Here is a 10341-nt window from a genome sequence, read left to right on the forward strand (position 1 = left end):
CTAGTACCAGCCCAACGGAGCCTAGTCCCGGACATGGCCCCTCTGATCAAGCAGGCCTCCTCCGCCGAGTCGACGACGAGGATGCGGGATAGGCATCGTCGACGTCGATGCAGGAATAATTGCTTTAACTAAAAATAAATAACAAATGTGTCATGTTCAAAATATGATATGTCCCCTTCAATGAATCAACCTAGAATTCGGTTAAATACACCTAAAACACCTAAATTCTGTTAACTACACCTAATTGAAAACCTACATTTTGAACATGGTTCGATCATAACTAGGGTTCATACTACATTATTCTAAGATTAAACACCTAAAATACCTAAATTATGTTAACTACACCTAATTAAAAACCTACATTTTGAACATGGTTCGATCATAACTAGCTAGGGTTCATACTACATTATTCTAAGATTAAACACCTAAGATCACAACCTACTACATTATTCTAAGATTTAACCTACATTTTTCAACTAGCTAGGGTTCAAAATAAACTAGGGAAGAGGAGGAAGGAGGGAGGAGAAGTACCTTTCGGTGGAGGATGACCGGCGCGGGGGGGGGAGGAGAGCCAGCACAGAGGGCGGTCGGCGGGGGAGGAGGGCAGCGCGGGGGAGGGTGGCCGGCAGGGGAGGAGGGTCGGCGCGGGCGAGGGCGGCCGGCGGGGGAGGACCGGCGCGTGGGGGACGGTGACCGGAGCGAGGGTATTGAGGGAGGAGAGTGAGTGAGTGTGAGTGGAGAGAGGAGAGTGAGGAGCGGCCGGTTGGGGAAGATAGGATGGCTTTAGCAGTAGCGCGCTTTAGGGAAACGCGCTACTGCTAAATGCCCTAGCAGTAGCGCCTTTCAGTCAAGAAGCACTACTGCTACGCCTGTAGCACTAGCGCCTTCTGCTAAAACGCGTTGTTGCTGAGTCTAAGCATGTAAAAATAAACATAAAAAATACATTGGTCATCATGATCTTTTTGTGTACAATCTGAATTATCAATATGAGTCCTCACCGGTTTAGGAACCGGAGAAGACTCATATTGCAGACACAAATTCTACACATAGAGTTCTATGAAGACCAAGTGGTTGTGATAGTTTGAGAAGTAACATATTTAAGGTGGTAAAAACCATGTTCGCAGAGCGAGGTGGGACTAAATTTAGGTACAAGGAGTGGAGTAAACTTAGCAGTAGCGAGCTTTGTCAAAAGGTGCTACTGCTAATATCAATAACAATAGCGCGGTTTAGAATAAGGCGCTACTGCTATAACTAGCTTGGCGGCAAGGTCGTGGCAATTATAGCAGTAGCGCGGCTTAATACAGGCGCGCTACTGCTATTTTTATTTCAGCAGCGCATTTTGTTGATACGCGCTACTGCTAGATAGTAGTAGCGCCTTATTTTAAAGCGCGTTGTTGGTAAGATTATGTGTATAAGCTTTTCCCTAGTAGTGTGAGGATGAAGAAGATGATGCCGGTGAGGATAGGAGCCCCACTCCTTACTCTGCGACAAAATCATATAGGCCCGATGGAAACAAGAAAGTGAAGGGAACCGAGGCCAGATACAATTATCTCAAAGAAGGATTTGATGCCATTGTCATGGCGAGGAAAGAGTATGCCAAAGAAAAAAGAATGTTGAAGCTCAAGGAAATAGAGGAGAGGAGTGAGGCCGAGCGACGGAGGGCGGCGACCGAAGAGAAGAGGGCGACGGCCGAGGAGAGGAAGGTGGAACTAGAGGAGAAAAAGGCCATGGCCGAGGAGATGAAGATGGTCGAGGAGAAGGCACTCAAGTTTATGTTCATGGACATGTCTAGTCTTGATCCCAAGGCAAAGGCCTATGCTGAACATTGTCGCGATGAGATGCTCATGAAGAAGCAAATGCTCATGAGGCAAATGATGATGGGAGGAAGCATGGGAGGAGGCATGGGAGGTGCCATGGGAGGAGGCATGGGAGATGCCATGGGAGGTGCCATGGGTGGCTACATGAACATGATGGGAGGTGCCATGAATGGTGCATTTGGCTGAAATATGGGAGGTGGCTTCGGTGGCAACATGGAAGGTGGCTTTGGTGGCATGGGAGCCGACTTCGGAGGAAACATGACCGGCATGGGAGGTGGCTTTGGCGGCAATAGAATGGGCGGCTTCGGAGGCAACATGACCGACATGGGAGGTGGCTTTGGCGGCAACGCGATGGGTGGCAACATGGCCGACATGGGAGGAGGCAATGAAGGTGCTTCCGGTCATGCTCTCGGCAACGATACTTCACCGCTTCACAACGTCGACAAAGAAGCCGGTGATGATGATGATCGTACCATGGTTCAGAACGCTGGTGGTGTTGATGATCTGCATGAATGATATTCATGTGTATTTTAATTTGCAGGCCAAAAACTTTGATTGGGATGGTGCACTTTTGGTAGAGGGATTTCAAACTATGATGATGATGATGCACTTTCGTTATGATTTCAACTATGATGATGATGCACTTTATTTCAAATTTGAAGTGATATTTGAATGCAAAACCGCGGTTGTACAGTGGCTGAACAACAGTCGCGCGGCCACTGGCCGATTTTGCATCTTTGTTTTGGACCATTTGTTGGAGATGCTCTTTTATTTACATCTCCGTCTTGGAACATCTGTTGGAGTTGAGCCTTTCTCGGAGATGTAAAAAGCACTTTTTGGTGCTCCAAATTTGGACCATCACCGGTTTGGACCACCAAAATATACATCATCTATTGGAGATGCTCTAAATTCCCTAACAACACCTTTTCTGGCATCAAGGGCTATAGCTCCATATACTGCATCGGCGACTATGAGGAGATCCAACTCTGTATCACCACTCAGCCACCGCCGTCCAATCTCCCGCCAGGTGCACAGCCACCCCGGTCCAATCTCCCACCAGGAGCCAGAGGTTAGTAATTTAGTACTATTGCTTCCTCCAAATTATTTTACCGTATCTCTCACCCCAATTGCCAAAGATATGTCATTGATGGTAATGTGGTGTTTTTTCATTCAGAAGCTCCGCCACTTGCCGCCGTAGGACTAGCAGCAGGACGCCCCTGGTGGCCGGGGTGTCAGCCGGTGTCGTTGTCGTTTTTGTTATCTCATGGAGTCTCTTGATTTGTTTCCTTTTGCGCTGTCGGAGGCAAAATCGCATGGCGAGACAAGTGGATACTTTCGACAATGATCCATTGGAATAGGACTTCGAGAAAGGGACCGGGCCCAAGCGGTTTCACTATAGCTATCTTGTCATTGCCACCAACAACTTCTCCGACCAGATGAAGCTGGGTGAAGGTGGTTTCGGTTCCGTGTACAAAGGATTCTTGAAGGAGCTTAAAGTTGAGGTGGCTATAAAAAGAGTGTCCAAGACCTCCAAGCAGGGGAGGAAGGAGTACATGTCAGAGGTGAAGATCATAAGTCGATTGAGACATCGAAACTTCGTATAGCTTATTGGTTGGTGCCATGGTGGCGGCGAGCTCTTGCTTGTGTATGATCTTATGCCCCATGGCAACCTAGATACTCACCTTTATAGTTCAAATGCCACATTATTGTGTCCACTCAGTTGCGTATGTTATTGACTATCTCCAGCCTCTAGCTTGTCCCTCTGGACTAATATGTTCTAAGTTATTTTATTTGGTGCTGCTTTTAGGTATGAGATTGTGTTGGGGCTAGGGTCGGCTCTTCTATACATGCATCAAGACTGGGAGCAATGTGTTCTGCACCGTGACATCAAGCCAAGCAACATCATGTTAGACGCGTCCTTTTGTGCCAAACTTGGTGATTTTGGGCTTGCCCGGCTTGTCGACCACGGTCGAGGACCATACACAACAGGTCTTGCAGGAACTATGGGCTACATGGATCCTAAGTGTGTGGTCATCGGAAGGACCAACATCGAGTTTGATGTCTACAACTTTGGCGTCGTCATGCTCGAGATCGCCTGCGGCAAGCGGCCCGCAGTTCCTCGGGGGCAAGAGGACACCATTCATCTGGTGCAATGGGTTTGGGATTCATGGGAAAGTAGAAGGACCCTTGAAGCGGCCGATGCGCAGATCAACCTGGAGTTTGACGAACGGGAGATGGAGTGCGTGATGGTGGTCGGGCTCTAGTGCACGCACCCTGAGGCCGTCCATCAAGCAGCTGCGGTACGCCAGCCCCTCCTCTCCAACGCCAGTAGCCGCGGCACACCACCCCTCCTCTCTCCCTTGCTGTTGCTCATCCCCGACATGATTAATCAGATTTAACTTGGCCGCAGGTGCCTAGCCGCAGCAGAGCAAGTCCAAGCAGAAGCAGTAGCAGTAGCTTCAAATAAGGCGCCTCCCCGGCGTGCGACAGCAACAGTAGCTTCCCCTTGCTCTCTTCTTCACCTCTCTTCAAGCAGTAGATCGAGCGAAGCAGAGCAGGTTCCCCTCTTCTCCTCTCTTTCTCTGTTTTATGCAACAGCCCCCTTGAACTTTATCTGTTGTTTTTTGTTGTTGGAAATATGCTACAATTGTATTGACCGGAAACTCAAACGCATGTGTGGATACATAGACAACAACATGTCCCTAGTGAGACTCTACCAGAGTAGCTCGTTGATCAAAGATGGCTATGGTTTCCTAGCCATAGACATGAGTTGTCATTTGATAACGGGATGACATCATTAGGAGAATGATGTGATGGACAAGACCCAAACTATAAACGTAGCATATGATCGTATCAAGTTTATTGCTATCTGATACGTCCATTTTGCATCATGTTTTCCTACTGCTATTTATGATGTTTTTATGCATAATAATGCTTTTTGGAGTAATTCTAATGCCTTTTCTCTCATAATATGCAAGGTACACACAAAGAGGGAGAATTCCGGCAGCTAGAAATCTGGACCTGGAAAAGCTACGTCAGGCCACCTATTATGCACAACTCCAAACAAAATGAAACTTTACGGAGATTTTTATGGAATATTTGAGGAATATTGGAGCCAATAAGTACCAGAGGGGGCCCACCAGGTGGGCAATACCCACTTGGGCGTGCCAGGGAGCCCAGGCGTGCCCTGGTGGGTTGTGCTCCCCTCGGCCCACCTCTGGTGCCCATCTTCTGGTATATAAGTCATTTTGACCTAGAAAAAATAAGGAGAGGACTTCTGGGACGGAGCGCCGCCGTCTCGAGGCGGAACTTGGGCAGGAGCACTTTTGCCCTCTGGCGGAGCGATTCCGCCGAGGGAACTTCCCTCCCGGAGGGGGAAATCATCGTCATCATTGTCACCAACAACTCTCCCATCTTGGGGAGGGTAATCTCCATCAACATCTTCAACAGTGACATCTCCTCTCAAACCCTATTTCATCTCTTGTGTTCAATCTTTGTATCGGAACTATAGATTGGTGCTTGTGGGTGACTAGTAGTGTTGATTACATCTTGTAATTGATTACTATATGGTTTATTTGGTGGAAGATTATATGTTCAGATCCAATATTCTATTTAATACCCCTCTGATCTTGAGCATGTTTATCACTTGTGAGTATTTACTTTTGTTCTTGAGGTCACGGGAGAAATCATGTTGCAAGTAATCATGTGAACTTGATATGTGTTCGATTTTTTGATAGTATGTATGTTGTGATTCCCTTTTGGTGTCATGTGAACGTCGACTACATGACACTTCACCATATTTGGGCCTAATGGAATGCATTGTGGAGTAGTTATTAGATGACGGGTTGCGAGAGTGACAGAAGCTTAAACCCTAGTTTATGCGCTATTCCATAAGGGACCGAATGGATCCAAAAGTTTAGTGTTATGGTTAGAATTTATTCTTAAAACTTTTCTCGTAGTTGCGGATGCTTGTGAGGGGGTTAATCATAAGTAGGAGGTTTGTTCAAGTAAGAACAGCACCTAAGCACCGATCCACCCACATATCAAATTATCAAAGTAGCGAACACGAATCGAACCAACATGATGAAAGTGACTAGATGAAATTCCCGTGTACCCTCAGGAACTCTTTGCTTACTATAAGAGACCGTTTTGGCCTGTCCTTTGCTGCAAAAGGATTGGGCTACTTGGCTGCACTTTTGTTACTACTATCATTACTTGCTCGTTACAAATTATCTTGCTATCAAACTACTCTATCACTTACCATTTCAGCACTTGCAAACATTACCTTGCTGAAAACCACTTGTCATTTCCTTCTGCTCCTTGTTGGGTTCAACACTCTTACTTATAGAAAAGAGCTACAATTGATCCCATATACTTGTGGGTCATCAAGGCTATTTTCTGGCGCCGTTGCCGGGGAGTGAAGCGCCTTTGGTAAGTGGAATTTGGTAAGGAAACATTTATATAGTGTGCTGAAATTTACTGTCACTTGTTACTATGGAAAACAATCCCTTGAGGGGTTTGTTCGGGGTATCTTCACCTCGAACGGAACCACAATTAGCTACCCCTCAACCTACTGCACCTACTGAAAATATTGAATATTAAATTCATTCGGGTATGATAGAACAACTGCTAGCTAATCCTTATGCTGGAGACGAAACTGAACATCATGATATGCACTTGATATACGTGGAACAAATTTGTGGATTGTTTAAGATTGTAGGTTTACCCGGAGATGAAGTTAAGAAGAAGGTTTTCCCTTTATCTTTGAAGGGAAAAGCATTGGCATGGTATAGGCTATGCGATGATATTGGGTCTTGGAATTGGAATCGATTGAAATTGGAGTTCCACCAAAAAAATATCCCATGAATCTAGTTCATCGTGATCGAAATTACATATATAATTTTCGGCCTCGTGAAGGAGAAAGTATCGCTCTAGCTTGGGGGAGGATTAAGTCAATGTTATATTCATGCTCCAATCATGAGCTCTCAAGAGAAATTATTATCCAGAATTTTTATGCTCGGCTTTCTCATAATGATTGATCCATGCTTGATACTTCTTGTGCTGGTTCTTTTATGAAGAAGACTATTGAATTCCGGTGGGATCTTTTGGAAAGAATTAAACACAACTCTGAAGATTGGGAACTCGACGAAGGTAAAGCGTCAGGTATTAAGTTTAAGTATGTTTGTCTTAAATCTTTTATGAATACCGATGCTTTTCAAAAGTTTAACACTAAATATGGACTTGACTCTGAGATAGTAGCCTCCTTTTGTGAATCATTTGCTACTCATGTTGATCTCCCTAAAGAGAAGTGGTTTAAATATCACCCACCTGTTAAAGAAGAAATTAAAGAACCGGTACCAGTTAAAGAGGAAACTATTCTTTATAATGTTGATCCAGTTGTTCCTACTCCTTATACTATGAAACCACCTTTCCGTGTTAGGATAAAGGAACATGCTAAAGTATCAACTGTGGTCAACAAAAGTTATATTAGAACACCTAAACCTGATGAACAAATTAAAGTAGAGCCTAGTGTTGCTATGGTTAAGGATCTCTTGGAAGAAAATATAGATGGGCATGTTATTTTCTTCTGTAATGAAGCTACTAGAATTGCCAAACCCGATAAAACGGATAATCATAGACCCGTTGTTGGCATGCCCGTTGTCTCAGTTAAAATAGGAGATCACTGTTATCATGGTTTATGTGACATAGGTGCTAGCATAAGTGCTATTCCCTTTACTTTATATCAAGAAATTATGAATGACATAGCACCCACTGAAATAGAAGAAATAGAGGCCACTATTAAACTTGCTAATAGAGACACCATCACACCACTTGGGATTGTTAGAGATGTTGAAGTCTTGTGCGGGAAAATAAAATACCCTACTGATTTTCTTGTTCTTGGCTCCCCACAAGATGACTTTTGTCCCATTATCTTTGGTAGACCTTTCTTGAACACCATTAATGCTAAAATAGATTGTAAGAAACAAACTATTGGTGTCAGCTTTCGTGATGAGTCTCATGAATTTAATTTTTCCAAGTTTAGTAGAAAGCTTCATGAAAAGGAATTGCCTAGTAAGGATGAAATAATTGGTCTTGCTTCTATTGCTGTGCCTCCTATTGATCCTCTAGAACAATATTTGTTAGACCATGAAAATGATTTACATATGCATGAAAGAAATGAATTAGATAAGATTTTCTTTGAACAATGTCCTCTGCTTAAACACAATTTGCATATTGAAACTCTAGGAGGTCCTCCTCCACCTCAAGGTGATCCTGTGTTTGAATTAAAACAATTGCCAAACACTTTGTAATATGCTTATCTTGATGAGAAGAAGATATATCCTGTTATTGTTAGTGCTAATCTTCCAGAACACAAAAAAGAAAGATTATTGAAAGTTCTAAGGAAGCACCGAGCTGCTATTGGATATACTCTCGATGATTTAAAGGGCACGAGTCCCACTCTATGTCAGCACAAGATTAATATGGAACCTGATGCTAAACCCGCTGTTGATCACCAACGTCGGTTAAACCCGAAGATGAAAGAAGTGGTAAGAACGGAAATACTAAAACTTCTGGAAGCAGGTATAATCTATCCTATAGCTGATAGTAGATGGGTAAGTCCTGTTCATTGTGTTCCTAAGAAAGGAGGTATTACTGTTGTTCCTAATGATAAGAATGAGCTTATTCCACAAAGAATTGTTACAAGCTATAGAATGGTAATTGATTTTAGAAAATTAAACAAAGCAACTAGAAAAGATCATTACCCTTTGCCTTATATCGATCAAATGCTAGAAAGATTATCTAAGCACACACATTTTTTCTTCCTTGATGGATATTCTGGTTTTCACAAATACATGTTTCTCAACCTGATCAAGAAAAGACCACTTTCACTTGTCCCTTTGGAACTTATGCTTATAGACGTATGCCATTTGGTTTATGCAATGCACCTGCTACCTTTCAAAGATGTATGATTGCTATATTCTTTGATTTTTGTGAAAAGATTGTTGAGGTTTTCATGGATGACTTCTCTATTTATGGGAAGTCTTTTGATGATTGTTTAAGCAATCTTGATCAAGTTTTGCAGAGATGCGAGCAAACAAATCTTGTCTTGAATTGGGAGAAGTGCTACTTTATGGTTAATGAAGGTATTGTCTTGGGCCATAAAATTTCTGAAAGAGGTATTGAAATGGACAAAGCTAAGGTTGATGCAATTGAGAAAATGCCATGTCCTAAAGACATCAAAGGTATTCGTAGTTTCCTAGGTCATGTTGGTTTCTATAGGAGATTTATCAAAGACTTTTCTAAAATTTCTAGGACTCTTTTGCAAACGGATGTTCCTTTTGTTTTTGATGATGATTGTTTAGAAGCCTTCGAAACACTCAAGAAAGTCTTAATTTCTGCACCTGTTGTTCAATCACCTGATTGGAACTTGCCTTTCGAAATTATGTGTGATGCTAGTGATTATGCTGTTTGTGTTGTTCTAGGACAAAGAGTTGATAAGAAATTAAATGTTATTCATTATGCTAGTAAAACTCTAGATAGTGCACAACGGAATTATGTTACTACTGAAAAAGAATTTCTAGCAGTGGTGTTTTGCTTGTGATAAATTTAGATCTTACATTGTTGACTCTAAAGTTATCGTTCACACTGACCATGTTGCTATTAAATATCTTATGGAAAAGAAAGATGCTAAACCTAGACTTATTCGATGGGTTCTCTTGCTACAAGAATTTGATTTACATATTACTGAGGAAAGGAGCTGAGAACCAAGTAGCTGATAACTTGTCTAGGCTTGAAAATGTGCTTGATGACCCACTACCTATTGATGATAGTTTTCCTGATGAGCAGTTAGGTGCAATAAATGTTTCTAATAACACTCCTTGGTATGCTGATTATGCTAATTACATTGTTGCTAAAAATTTACCACCTAGCTTTACATACCAACAAAAGAAAAAATTCTTCTATGATTTAAGACATTACTTTTGGGATGACCCACATCTTTATAAAGAAGGAGTAGATGGTATCATTAGATGTTGTGTACCTGAGCATGAACAAGGACAAATCCTATGGAAATGTCACTCCGAAGCTTATGGAGGGCATCATGCTGGAGACAGAACTGCTCGCAAGGTATTGCAATCTAGATTTTATTGGCCTACTCTCTTCAAGGATGCCCGTAAGTTCATCTTATCTTGTGATGAATGCCAAAGAATATGTAATATCAGTAAGCGTCAAGAAATGCCTATGAATTACTCACTTGTTTTTGAACCATTTGATGTTTGGGGATTTGATTACATGGGACATTTTCCTTCCTCTAATGGGTATACACATATTTTGGTTGTTGTTGATTATGTTATTAAGTGGGTAGAAGCTATTCCAACTAGTAGTGCTGATCACAATACCTCTATTAAAATGCTTAAGGAAGTTATTTTCCCAAGGTTTGGAGTCCCTAGATACTTAATGACTGATGGTGGTTCACACTTTATTCATGGCGCTTTCCGTAAAATGTTTGCCAAGTATGATGTTA

At 42.5% G+C, this 10341-nt stretch overlaps 1 pseudogene; it reads left to right on the forward strand.

Moving 5' to 3' along the window:
* The first annotated feature begins 2030 nt into the window (after positions 1–2030).
* Positions 2031–4202, forward strand: LOC119283667 (annotated as a pseudogene).
* The last annotated feature ends 6139 nt before the right edge of the window (positions 4203–10341 follow it).

Source organism: Triticum dicoccoides, chromosome 4A, assembly GCF_002162155.2.
Source record: "Triticum dicoccoides isolate Atlit2015 ecotype Zavitan chromosome 4A, WEW_v2.0, whole genome shotgun sequence".
Taxonomy (NCBI): Eukaryota; Viridiplantae; Streptophyta; class Magnoliopsida; order Poales; family Poaceae; genus Triticum; species Triticum dicoccoides.